Source organism: Acipenser ruthenus, chromosome 4 (assembly GCF_902713425.1).
Source record: "Acipenser ruthenus chromosome 4, fAciRut3.2 maternal haplotype, whole genome shotgun sequence".
In the NCBI taxonomy this organism is placed as follows: Eukaryota; Metazoa; Chordata; class Actinopteri; order Acipenseriformes; family Acipenseridae; genus Acipenser; species Acipenser ruthenus.
In genome coordinates, this window is record NC_081192.1 from 20,521,531 (window position 1) to 20,535,136 (window position 13,606).

At 38.3% G+C, this 13,606-nt stretch overlaps 1 protein-coding gene and 1 long non-coding RNA gene across 2 annotated transcripts in view; one reads left to right on the top strand and one right to left on the bottom strand.

The window, feature by feature from the left end:
* Nucleotides 1–13,606, bottom strand: part of xkr4 (XK related 4) — a 122,477-nt gene that overhangs the window by 15,484 nt on the left and 93,387 nt on the right. The gene's annotated exons all lie outside the window — the stretch shown is intronic.
* LOC131736834 (uncharacterized) lies at nucleotides 314–6,387 on the top strand. Its single transcript, XR_009328426.1, has 3 exons — nucleotides 314–405; nucleotides 2,564–2,657; nucleotides 4,413–6,387. It is a non-coding gene; the product is annotated as an uncharacterized LOC131736834 (long non-coding RNA).

Sequence of the window (13,606 nt, forward strand, 5' to 3'; positions counted from 1 at the left end):
TCTTATTTAGAAAATACACAATTAAAAATGTATTGTTTTATTCCTATTATAAGACTACTGAATACACAGTATTTAAACTGCAAAATGAAATGTCAATCCACATTTGTCTACTAAAAAATATATACATATTACGTAATTATGTGATGATTATCACGTAATTTTGTGATAGTGAATTATCATGTAATTTCGTAATAGTGAATTATCATGTAATTTCGTAATAGTGAATTATCACGTAATTTCATGAAAGGGAATTATCACATAATTTCATGAAAGGGAATTATCACGTAATTTCGTGATAGCGTTACATGATCACTTCTAATCACGTGCTAATTCTTAACACATGGTACTGCAAAGCTGGGCCACATGGAAGCTTTCACTGGAGCTGCTGGCAATCCTTAACAGCAAGTAAATCCTATAAAGTACACATTTTTTAAATAAGTGAATATATTATAGTGCAACAATGTAGAATTAATAACATTGAAAAAAAGTGTTAGCGATTTTGTTTATTGGAGTGGCATTTGTTTGTTTCCAAATTTAACAGATTTGGTTTTGGGATTTCATTTCTGTCATATATTTGAACTTGTATTTACATAATTAGCTTATCACAATTTCTTAATTCTATCGGGTAAATCACAGTAAAATGAACTTCAATATTTGTCTCCTTTTAGGCTTCTTTTCTCAAACAAATCTGTTGTTGGCGCTTCTGCGTGGATTATTAAGACACGTGAAGGCAAAAATAAAATTAGGGTGACCACCTGGCCCCACAATCACGGGACACTGAGATAGAATGGGATTTTGAACTTGCCACTGAACGGAAAGAAATGAACGTGCAAATTAGCTACACCTAACACTGTTGCTGAATTGCTGTGTGCAGCAAATAAGTAATACTGATCAACTGTTCACTGCCGCTGATCAGACCTAGCTACTGAACAGCTGAGCAACGTTACTGATTTAATTCATATTAATATTAATGAACAGAAAATAAATAGCGGTTTTTTTTAAAAAAAATTTTAAATAATAATGATACAAATAAAAATACGTAAGTATTTTATTAATTATTATTATAATTATACTGGCTGCGCACGCTAATTAAGCACAATTATTCATTTGAGCAAAGGTGCAGTAGCTAATTAACACGTTCATTTCTTTCAGTTTAGGGCAAATTCTAAATCCTGTTCTGTCTTAAAGTGTCCCGAGATTGTGGGGGCAGGCGGTCACTAAAGGTAACTAATAATACAAATAATGTGTTGCCATTGCAAAACACTGAAATCGCAAAAATATTGAAGCAAATAAATGTTTATTAAAATTATTAGTTTGTATTTAAAATATAAGCCTGTGTACTATGAGGAAGGACAAACTGAAGGTTAAGAAAACTGGCGTAGCTGTTTGTGAGACATGCACCACCCTTGCTAAACTGGCCAAAAAGCAGTTCATCATGAACAACAGCGATGATTAATAATGTACTTGCTTAAGGCACAGCAAATAACGGGTTTGTTTCACACTGTATACTTTTTAATTGAGGTAGAAATGCCATAACCTCTCCTGTGGCAAAGTGGTTTGCAGTACACAGGTGTAGTGGTGATGTGATTGTGATTGTGAAAAGACAGACAACAAAGTTCATGATCCAAATGGATTTTATTTTATAATCCTGGTCTGGCGACCACAAAGAATAATCCCACTGTTCCAAATCAACGGGTTGCAGTCCCGAAATAATAAGACACAGTTCGTAATTAATGAAACACTGTATAACACACACAAAGACACACATTCACAAGTCCAGAGTGATTGTTATTGTGCTCGTGGTGAAAATGCAATTTATTTGTGTACAATGGTGCAATGTTGTCCAGGTTTAGTGCTGGCCTGTAGCGACAGCTCCGGATCGTGTTAGTCGTCTAATAAATAACAAACAGTACAATTAGAACCGACAAAACAACAAACACTAGACACTCACGGTAATATTTTGCTTGTCCTTTAGCGTTCTCTTAACCATAAAAAAAGGAGCAGATCACCTAGCCATGTCCCCTTTTGTAACTTCAGTCACGCCCCCTTGGTTAGTGAGTGCAACCGTTTTTCCTCCAATCCCCAGTTCCCACATTGCTTTCCCTCTGGAGCGATAACTTAACGTACCACAGCTGTGCCCCCTTTCTAGATGGCCGACATCCACCTAACCCTGGGAATAAATTGTCAGGCCATCCAGTCCAGGGCACTCTGTTCCCTTTATACTGCGTCCTCACAGGTCAGGAGGGAGATTTATCACCAAGAATCATTCTGTCTGTGTCACACACCCCCACCACACACACACACACACACTTATGTTTCTATTTCTATATTTACTATTTCTAATTCCAGTCAGACAAAATCACACAGTGCGAAAGTCGACAATCAACAAAATATATTGGCACTTTTAGATTTTTTTGTTAACGCATATTTACTTCTTAAAAATGTTTTTTACCTTGTGAGGACGTCCTTTTCTCAGACATACACACACGCACACACACCACCACCACAGCCAAAAAAAGGTAGATATTGATACACAGTTTTTACTTCTTATTTTATTCTCAAGTAACATGATGGCTGCAGGAGCAGATGGTGTTTGGCATTTCCTTAAAGGCCATGGTTTGTCTGAAGATACCATTTCAAAAATGATTCAGGACAAGGTAATACTTGGTTAATACTGTACATGTGAAAAGAAGCTGAAAATGTCTGAAATCAACATAGACACAAATAGGTGACTTTTGTTGTAATTTAACACTTGGTTATTGAGAATGGCTGTCTTTTAATAACTCTCAGATGATTTTCAATTGTCATTTGCTAATTAATTATGTTCGTTCATGATAACACCGTGTAACAATTTTTTTTTTTTTTTGTTCCTGGGTAGTAAGTGTTATTTCCTAATTGCTTATGCCTCAAAAGTATAGAAAATGGCTATTATTCCCCACAAACTTTGCTTTTGTGACCAGGACAGTGATATTTTGAAATTTACCTATTTCCAATGAGAAAACAGGCGAATTTGTGTCTTTTCGTTCGCATAAAGTCAGAAAAAAACATATGAATCCAAATTAACATGTATTTATACTAAAGTAATACAAAAATTACTACAAAAGATTTAGAAGTGAGTGGTTTTTCGAGATTTACGATTATACTGTAAATCACTTTCACGAATCAGCCCCCAAATGTAGTCTCCCATCATTTTCTCGTTACACTGTCCTTCACTGACAGCTCATCCAGGAGCCTCAAAGCCGTGCTGCTCCATAATGGTAACAAGTACCCGTCTCTTCCCCTGGCTCACTCGGTGCACCTCAAAGAGGATTACAACAGCATCAAGACCTTGCTGGATGCCTTGAAGTATGATGAGTACGGCTGGGACCCCCGGAAGGTGCTGATGCCACCCCTGCACATCAAATTGGGCCTTATGAAACAATTTGTCAGAGCTCTAGATAAGGAATCGGCAGCCTTCAAGTACCTTCAAGACTTCTTCCCTAAGCTGTCTGAGGCAAAGGTCAAAGCCGGTGTCTTCGTCGGACCACAGATAAAGAAGATCCTGGAGTGCAATGAATTCCCCAAGAAGCTCACTAGTAAGGAGCAAGCGGCTTGGAACAGCTTTGTCGCAGTGGTTTGGGGCTTCCTGGGCAATCACAAGGCCGAAAACTATGTGGAGCTGGTTGAGACTCTGGTGAAGAACTACGGCACAATGGGCTGTAGGATGTCCCTCAAAGTCCATATCTTTGATGCTCATCTTGATAAATTCAAGGAGAACATGGGAGCGTACTCGGAGGAGCAAGGCGAGCGCTTCCACCAGGATATACTGGACTTTGAACGCCGCTACCAAGGACAGTATAACGAGAACATGATGGGAGACTACATTTGGGGGCTGATTCGTGAAAGTGATTTACAGTATAATCGTAAATCTCGAAAAACTACTCACTTCTAAATCTTTTGTAGTCATTTTTGTATTACTTTAGTATAAATACACGTTAATTTGGATTCATATGTTGTTTTTTTCTGACTTTATGTGAACGAAAAGACACAAATTCGCCCGTTTTCTCATTGGAAATAGGTAAATTTCAAAATATCACTGTCCTGGTCACAAAAGCAGTTTGTGGGGAATAATAGCCATTTTCTATACTTTTGAGGCATAAGCAATTAGGAAATAACACTTACTACCCAGGAACAAAAATTGTGTTACATAGTGTAAATACAACTCCCCAACCCTTCCACCATGTAAAAGACTAATCATTTTGTTTTTAAATGCATACTTTATATTGAAAGTAACAACACCACTGAAGGAACCCATTGCTTTTAAAATATAATAACCCAAAGTATTTTTTCAAATCTTTGACTAATCTAACCTGTTTGGAAAATTAACATTATTTTAGCAGTCTTTTTATGTTTGTATGCTTTTTCTTTTACAGATTGATGCTAAAATAATTGGACTAATGGATGATGACAGTTTAACAAAGTATGTCCCCATCTTTGGAGACAAGACTTGCTGTAAGGCATTACTGCAGTCAGATTAATCCCCAGTCAACTGAAAAAGATGCAAAGAAACATTTTCTGCTGGATAAGCTTAGAAAGAAAATGAGGCTAGCCAGTGGGAAGGATCCACAAGAAGACTTTGTAGAGAAAAAAAGACAAGACCTGATTTATGGGGAAATAGACTTGCTGAAAAAACAACTCGTAAAATTGAATTAGGGTGGCTGCATGGAGGAAAGCAATTTAGGAAAAGAGGTGGAGGTGGGACACGTGTGGTTGATGTACCCAAGAAAGCAGAGGGATCTGCTTTTCCTACATGGAAAATTAAAAAAGGGAAGTGGGAATATTTCACTCATGACATCTTAGATTTTCAGGAAACAGCCCTAGGTGAAGGTGTTACAGTGGGAAAAATCTACACAGTACTAAAAATGGGAACTGTGAGATTTTACCTTAGCATGGATGAGGTTCCGGGACAAAGTTTGCCAAATTCAAACAGCGAAACCCAAAACACAGATCTGTCTCTGAGAGGTGAAGGTACACTCAGTAAAGAGAAAGGCAATAAAGAGTCACATGTGATACAGAAAAGGGCTGATGTTCACGCACATTTTTCTAGTAGTGAAAGACCAGAAGAGATTAATATATCTGTACTTACAGAGGAAGACATACTTGTAGGGTACATAGAAATATATTCCAAAGACAGTTCTGGCATGATTCCTGTACAAGTTCTCATTGAAAATACTACAGCTGGAGAGCAGAGTATGTCAGCACCACCTAATAATCTTACACAGGAATATTCTGTGACCAGTTTGGAAGAGATTAACCAAAGCTTAGTATCAGAAATCCAGTTTGAGCCATTGTTAGGAGATCCCCAACTATCTCAACTGGCAGACCACTTGAAGAATCTAACCAACTTCTGAGCCAGTCGACTGAGAATGTAAGTTGTCCCTTCTACAGAGACGGTTCTGTAGGAAGAGAACATAGACTCAGAAGAGTATCACATGACCCATACCATGCTGTCTTCAAGAAGACCCTCCCCTCCCCCTGAAGACCAGCCTATGAATGCCACTATTAGGATACACAGAGTTAATCTTCTGGAAAAGATGTTTCCTCAGTTTAAGAATCCTGATTCAGTTATTCTTCCATTAAGATTTACTTTTGTAGATGAAGTAGGAGCTGATGCAGCTGGTGTTTCCAGAGATGCTTACTCTGCATTTTGGTCAGAATTTTTTGCATGTATAGCAGAAGGGGAAGAAGCAAAGGTTCCAGAACTCATTCCTATGTGGCAGGAAGAGGAATGGAAGATGGTAGGCAGAATCTTAGAAAAGGGGTATATAGATCATAAGTACTTCCTACTTCATCTTGCACCTGCATGTACTGTGGTACTGATTTTTGGAGAGCACTCTGTCACTTCTGATATTTTGTTTGGATTTTTTCTTTTATACTTAAGCCAGTTAAAACTATCCCAAGCCAGGAAAATCTAAAAGCTATCCTGTTACAAGGGGCCCACAAAGAATTGATCCAAAAGCCAAAGTATGCACTGAATAACATGTCATATGTCTCCAGAGCGATTTTTAGAAGACCTTTCATGACTGTCAATGAAGTTGAGAAAATGTTTGCTGAAAAGAAGCTTACAACAAGAAAAGTTTTGAAGCTGCTGCAAGCATCACCTTCCACCAAGGAGGAAGATCAAAGTTTGAAATATTTGCAGCAGTACATCAGAGGTTTGGATGATGCATCATTAAGGAAGATGTTACGGTTTATGACTGGCTCTGACGTTAAATTGAGTTCAGCTCCTTGGAGGGTTTGGCAAGGCGACCTGTTGCACACACATGTGGGCCACTGCTAGCACTCCCTTCAACATAGCAGGCCTATCCTGAGTTTCGGGGCGAAATGGAGAACATACTATTGTAAAATGCGGACATTGTTTTCTCTCGGTTTCTTTATTGTTTTCTCTTGGTTTCTTTATTGTTTTCTCTTGGTTTCTTTATTATTAATGATAGATGAAATGGTAGCTGTGATATATATATATATATATATATATATATATATATATTTATATATATATATATATATATATATATACAGTGCCTTGCGAAAGTATTCGGCCCCCTTGAACTTTGCGGACTTTTGCCACATTTCAGGCTTCAAACATAAAGATATGAAACTGTAATTTTTTGTGAAGAATCAACAACAAGTGGGACACAATCATGAAGTGGAACGAAATTTATTGGATATTTCAAACTTTTTTAACAAATAAAAAACTGAAAAATTGGGCGTGCAAAATTATTCAGCTCCCTTAAGTTAATACTTTGTAGCGCCACCTTTTGCTGCGATTACAGCTGTAAGTCGCTTGGGGTATGTCTCTATCAGTTTTGCACATCGAGAGACTGAAATTTTTGCCCATTCCTCCTTGCAAAACAGCTCGAGCTCAGTGAGGTTGGATGGAGAGCATTTGTGAACAGCAGTTTTCAGTTCTTTCCACAGATTCTCGATTGGATTCAGGTCTGGACTTTGACTTGGCCATTCTAACACCTGGATATGTTTATTTGTGAACCATTCCATTGTAGATTTTGCTTTATGTTTTGGATCATTGTCTTGTTGGAAGACAAATCTCCGTCCCAGTCTCAGGTCTTTTGCAGACTCCATCAGGTTTTCTTCCAGAATGGTCCTGTATTTGGCTCCATCCATCTTCCCATCAATTTTAACCATCTTCCCTGTCCCTGCTGAAGAAAAGCAGGCCCAAACCATGATGCTGCCACCACCATGTTTGACAGTGGGGATGGTGTATTCAGGGTGATGAGCTGTGTTGCTTTTACGCCAAACATAACGTTTTGCATTGTTGCCAAAAAGTTCGATTTTGGTTTCATCTGACCAGAGCACCTTCTTCCACGTTTGGTGTGTCTCCCAGGTGGCTTGTGGCAAACTGTAAACGACACTTTTTATGGATATCTTTAAGAAATGGCTTTCTTCTTGCCACTCTTCCATAAAGGCCAGATTTGTGCAGTATACGACTGATTGTTGTCCTATGGACAGAGTCTCCCACCTCAGCTGTAGTTCTCTGCAGTTCATCCAGAGTGATCATGGGCCTCTTGGCTGCATCTCTGATCAGTCTTCTCCTTGTATGAGCTGAAAGTTTAGAGGGACGGCCAGGTCTTGGTAGATTTGCAGTGGTCTGATACTCCTTCCATTTCAATATTATCGCTTGCACAGTGCTCCTTGGGATGTTTAAAGCTTGGGAAATCTTTTTGTATCCAAATCCGGCTTTAAACTTCTCCACAACAGTATCTCGGACCTGCCTGGTGTGTTCCTTGTTCTTCATGATGCTCTCTGCACTTTAAACGGACCTCTGAGACTATCACAGTGCAGGTGCATTTATACAGAGACTTGATTACACACAGGTGGATTCTATTTATCATCATTAGTCATTTAGGTCAACATTGGATCATTCAGAGATCCTCACTGAACTTCTGGAGAGAGTTTGCTGCACTGAAAGTAAAGGGGCTGAATAATTTTGCACGCCCAATTTTTCAGTTTTTTATTTGTTAAAAAAGTTTGAAATATCCAATAAATTTCGTTCCACTTCATGATTGTGTCCCACTTGTTGTTGATTCTTCACAAAAAATTACAGTTTCATATCTTTATGTTTGAAGCCTGAAATGTGGCAAACGGTCGCAAAGTTCAAGGGGGCCGAATACTTTTGCAAGGCACTGTATACATATATATATATATATATATATATATATATATACAGCTCTGGAAAAAATTAAGAGACCACTGCAAAATTATCAGTTTCTCTGGTTTTACTATTTATAGGTATGTGTTTGGGTAAAATGAACATTTTGGTTTTATTCTATAAACTACTGACAACATTTGTCCCAAATTCCAAATAAAAATATTGTCATTCAGAGCATTTATTTGCAGAAAATGACAACTGGTCAAAATAACAAAAAAGATGCAGTGTTGTCAGACCTCGAATAATGCAAAGAAAATAAGTTCATATTCATTTTTAAACAACACAATACTAATGTTTTAACTTAGGAAGAGTTCAGAAATCAATATTTGGTGGAATAACCCTGATTTTCAAGCACAGCTTTCATGCATCTTGGCATGCTCTCCACCAGTCTTTCACATTGATGTTGGGTGACTTTATGCCACTCCTGGCGCAAAAATTCAAGCAGCTCGGCTTTGTTTGATGGCTTGTGACCATCCATCTTCCTCTTGATCACATTCCAGTGGTTTTCAATGGGGTTCAGGTCTGGAGATTGGGCTGGCCATGACAGGGTCTTGATCTGGTGGTCCTCCATCCACACCTTGATTGACCTGGCTGTGTGGCATGGACCATTGTCCTGCTGGAAAAACCAATCCTAAGAGTTGGGGAACATTGTCAGAGCAGAAGGAAGCAAGTTTTCTTCCAGGACAACCTTGTACTTGGCTTGATTCATGCGTCCTTCACAAAGATAAAATCTGCCCGATTCCAGCCTTGCTGAAGCACCCCCAGATCAGATGAGTCCAATTTTCAGCTTTGCCCAACACCTGGTCGTCTAATGGTTAGACGGAGACCTGGAGAGGCCTACAAGCCACAGTGTCTCGCACCCACTGTGAAATGTGGTGGAGGATCGGTGATGATCTGGGGGTGCTTCAGCAAGGCTGGAATCGGGCAGCTTTGGCATGAATCAAGCCAAGTACAAGGTTGTCCTGGAAGAAAACTTGCTTCCTTCTGCTCTGACAATGTTCCTCAACTCTTAGGATTGGTTTTTCCAGCAGGACAATGCTCCATGTCACACAGCCAGGTCAATCAAGGTGTGGATGGAGGACCACCAGATCAAGACCCTGTCATGGCCAGCCCAATCTCCAGACCTGAACCCCATTGAAAACCACTGGAATGTGATCAAGAGGAAGATGGATGGTCACAAGCCATCAAACAAAGCCGAGCTGCTTGAATTTTTGCGCCAGGAGTGGCATAAAGTCACCCAACATCAATGTGAAAGACTGGTGGAGAGCATGCCAAGATGCATGAAAGCTGTGCTTGAAAATCAGGGTTATTCCACCAAATATTGATTTCTGAACTCTTCCTAAGTTAAAACATTAGTATTGTGTTGTTTAAAAATGAATATGAACTTATTTTCTTTGCATTATTCGAGGTCTGACAACACTGCATCTTTTTTGTTATTTTGACCAGTTGTCATTTTCTGCAAATAAATGCTCTAAATGACAATATTTTTATTTGGAATTTTGGAGAAATGTTGTCAGTAGTTTAAAGAATAAAACAAAAATGTTCATTTTACCCAAACACATACCTATAAATAGTAAAACCAGAGAAACTGATAATTTTGCAGTGGTCTCTTAATTTTTTCCAGAGCTGTATATATATATATATATATATATATATAATTTACTAGGATTTCTTTCCATATATTGGTGTATACTGTTACACTTACATTTTGCTTTTTTGCATTTTATTCATATTTATTTATTTAAATTGTCCTTGTTGTTGTCTTTGTTTGTTGTGCGGCCACACATCCTGTTTACTTTTAACATAGTTTTTTTTACATACATTAGAATTGTAGTGATTCAAAATGGGTTTCAGGTTTTTGTTTCACCCAAAGAAGAGACCTTTGAGGTCTTGAAAGCTTGTGATTAATTATTGTTTAGTTAGTCCAATAAAAGGTATTACACCTCCTCCTCTGTGTTTATTATTATTATTATTATTATTATTATTATTATTATTATTATTATCGTTTCTGACCATTTTTGTCAACACATCTCCTACAGCTTTCCACCGATTAATATGAAACTTGGTATAGTTATTGTACTATATCTGAAGATGTATGCTATTCCTTTTGCTGCAGATAGGACTTACAGATTTTGGGGTATTGGGTGTGAATCCCTACAATTTTTTTGGCTATAACTCAGGAACCTTGTTGTGTGGTCCTTTTCTGACTGTGCATGCTGGTACCTGTCAGCTAACCCTATACACTGGTTAAGTGAACTATTGAGTGAAGTTTATGTAAAACCTTTATTTTGAACTTTGAACTCTTTCCTCTGGGTCACAAAATAGAGAGTGCAGATAGGGTTATGGTTACTATACAACACTTCTAGGAACCCACATATGCTCTATCAAAAAAATAACTCAGAGTTTGACCTTTCCTTCACGGTCAAATGCAAAATTGCTAATTATAATGATTTTAGGCATTAAATTCACTCTGCTACACTTTAAAGCGACCAGTTGAATATGCACACAGACAAAGTTTCTTCAGAACCTTCCATTCTAGTTTCAGTTCAAATTGTTTTAGAAAGTTTACAAATTAGATGCTCACACATTTAAACAAATGTCTTTCGAGTTGTTCAAGTGATTGTGAACTATGACTTTTCTCTGACAATTCAGTGTTAAACACATCACTAACTGCAGACATTGAAAAGCTGTTACTACAAATGAAAGATGTTAATGTACAAAATCTTTTTGATAAATTAGCATGCTAAAAACTTACCTTATCTCACAGAAACTTTCTTTTTTTTAATTGCTACATGAGTGTAAATTGTTCTCCCTTTTCAAAACACAAGCAAACAAAAATATACATTGTATTAAAGTTCAAAATCAAACTTGTATTGAATAGTTAAGCAACATAACAATACTTACTGTACAGCTAAGCTCTCAATAATTTTTTCCCCCCTAAAGGTTTGACTTCAGCTTACTGTAAAATGTTATGTGTACCTGTGGCAGAATGGGCGTAGTGTGGTGTAAAATAATAGACTCCAGTCCTCTATTCAATTAAGCGCCTTGGTTTTATTTCTTTTCAACTAAAAATACCAAACCGCACTCAAAACAATAGGGAAAATAAACAATAAGGAAGCCGGGGTACACAACAATGTGTAACCCGACAAAATAAAGGGAAACGGGGTTGCAGTCCCAAAATAAACAAACAACAAAAGCAGTCCGTCCTCCGTTTTGTAATCCGGGAACGGGAAAAACACGGGGGTAATAAACCCAGCACTTCCGGGTTGTCACTCCTCCGGCGTGATCCCGGAGCGTCCCGTTAGTGCTCTAAAAAATACAAGCAGTAGAAGGGTTAGCCAGTAAATGCACAATCGCAAAACGACCCGACTTCCAATTCCCTTCCCCTGCTTCTCTGCTAGTTTCTTTCTTTCTTTCTTTCTCTCTCTCTCTCTCTCTCTCTCTCACACACTGTACCTTGCCAGAAGGAACAGAACCCCGGGCCACGCCCCCTTTTGTACGCCCCGTCCCGTCCCCATTGGTCAGCGAGGGCAACCGCCGTCAGCCAATGCGTGATTGCCACTGCGCTTCCCGACCGGGCCTGTGACGTTGCGCACCGCGGCTCTGCCTGCTCCTCCTCCCCAGTGCCCTCACCGGTCGGAAGGGAGATCTAAAACAAGAATTCACTCTCTCTTTGTCACAGTACCCCATGGAACAAGATGTATTCCTTAATTATTTAACCATTGTTTGTAAACTATGGGCCTAGTTTTCCAAAGTCAGTAAAACATTTACTCATGAGTAAGACCAGCAATTTTAATTAACGTTTTGCATTGTTTTCAAATTATGAACACTTATAGGTGCTTTTTACAACCATGTTGTTTGACTAGATAAGCTGTAAGTATGATACAGTAACTCTAATAAGCACATGTACTGCCCTTACTCATGAGTAAATTCTTTACCAGCTTTGGAAAAGTAACTTTGCGATCACGTTTGTCCATGCATAATGTTTATGCTATTCTATAAACCTGTTGTTAAATTAAATAAATGCTGTTTGCTTTAAAAAATATTTTTGGTTGTACATTCATTTACTAAGAGTATACAAACAACAAGAAACAAGTATCATATGACACACGTAAAAGCATTGTTGTGATTGTACCTCAGAAACCGCTGCATGTTTTCCTTGTGTCCGTTTTCTGTCCCCAAGTCGGCCCGTATTCGTTTGGGACATCCCATTCTCATTTGAACTGCATCCATAAAACAACTTGTAATTATTGCAGGGTTGCTGTTGGTTGTGTAGGCGTCTAACTAAATCATATTCTTTGAAAATCCATCGATTGCACCATTGATACAAAATCAGATCTGGGGGTTTTGATACATTCGTCGTCTTAGACGACCTGATCTATTTTGAATGCCTAGAGGGTCAATAACGTTAAGCAGCAGTCTAACTGAATTCTGGTCTACAACAAATGCATTAGCTTATACCCATGCAATTGCCCCGGACGTTCAGCTTCCTGTTGGAGGTACAGTGCCACATCCAATAATCTGAATGATGTTTTCTGCGAAAGAGTCTTTCTTTTTAAAGGATAGATCTAAGTAGTGGGGCAGCAGTGTGGAGTAGTGGTTAGGGCTCTGGACTCTTGACCGGAGGGTCGTGGGTTCAATCCCAGGTGGGGGACACTGCTGCTGTACCCTTGAGCAAGGTACTTTACCTAGATTGCTCCAGTAAAAACCCAACTGTATAAATGGGTAATTATATGTAAAAATAATGTGATATCTTGTAACAATTGTAAGTTGCCCTGGATAAGGATGTCTGCTAAGAAATAAATAATAATAATAATAATGTGTCCTCATGCTTATTGTGATCTTGTGTAAATTAGCCAAATACTGTAAAGTTTCTCTGTGGCTAAATCCTAAACTAAAGTACATCCTTACAAAATCCATAACATCTGACAGAGTTATTTTGTCTCCTATAAATGCGAATTCTAAGAATTCTCCTTCAGTTTGTTTTCATCACATGTTGATATACCTAGCCATCACGTAATTACGTGAGAATTTGTTATCACGTAATTACGTGAGAATTACGTGATTATTTGTTATAATTTGATATCATTTGTTTTTTATGTATGGCAGCAATGCGCTTCCATAGGGGCGAACTACCACTTTTTACAAAACAGGTTTTGCAGACCCAATCAGCACCAGACAATGGCACGCCTATGGAATAAAGACAGAGACTGCTTTTTGACAACAAAAAAAGCCTTCTTAAATGTTTTAATTTTTTAACATACAAATCACTGGATTTGTTTTTGCAAGGCTTGCTGCTGTGGCATTTAGAATTGCACTGAACTCCCTTATGCACACAGAAACATGTATTTCCTTGACAAAAATGAAGTCTTGCATAGCCCCAGAAGCAGCTGCTGCTGC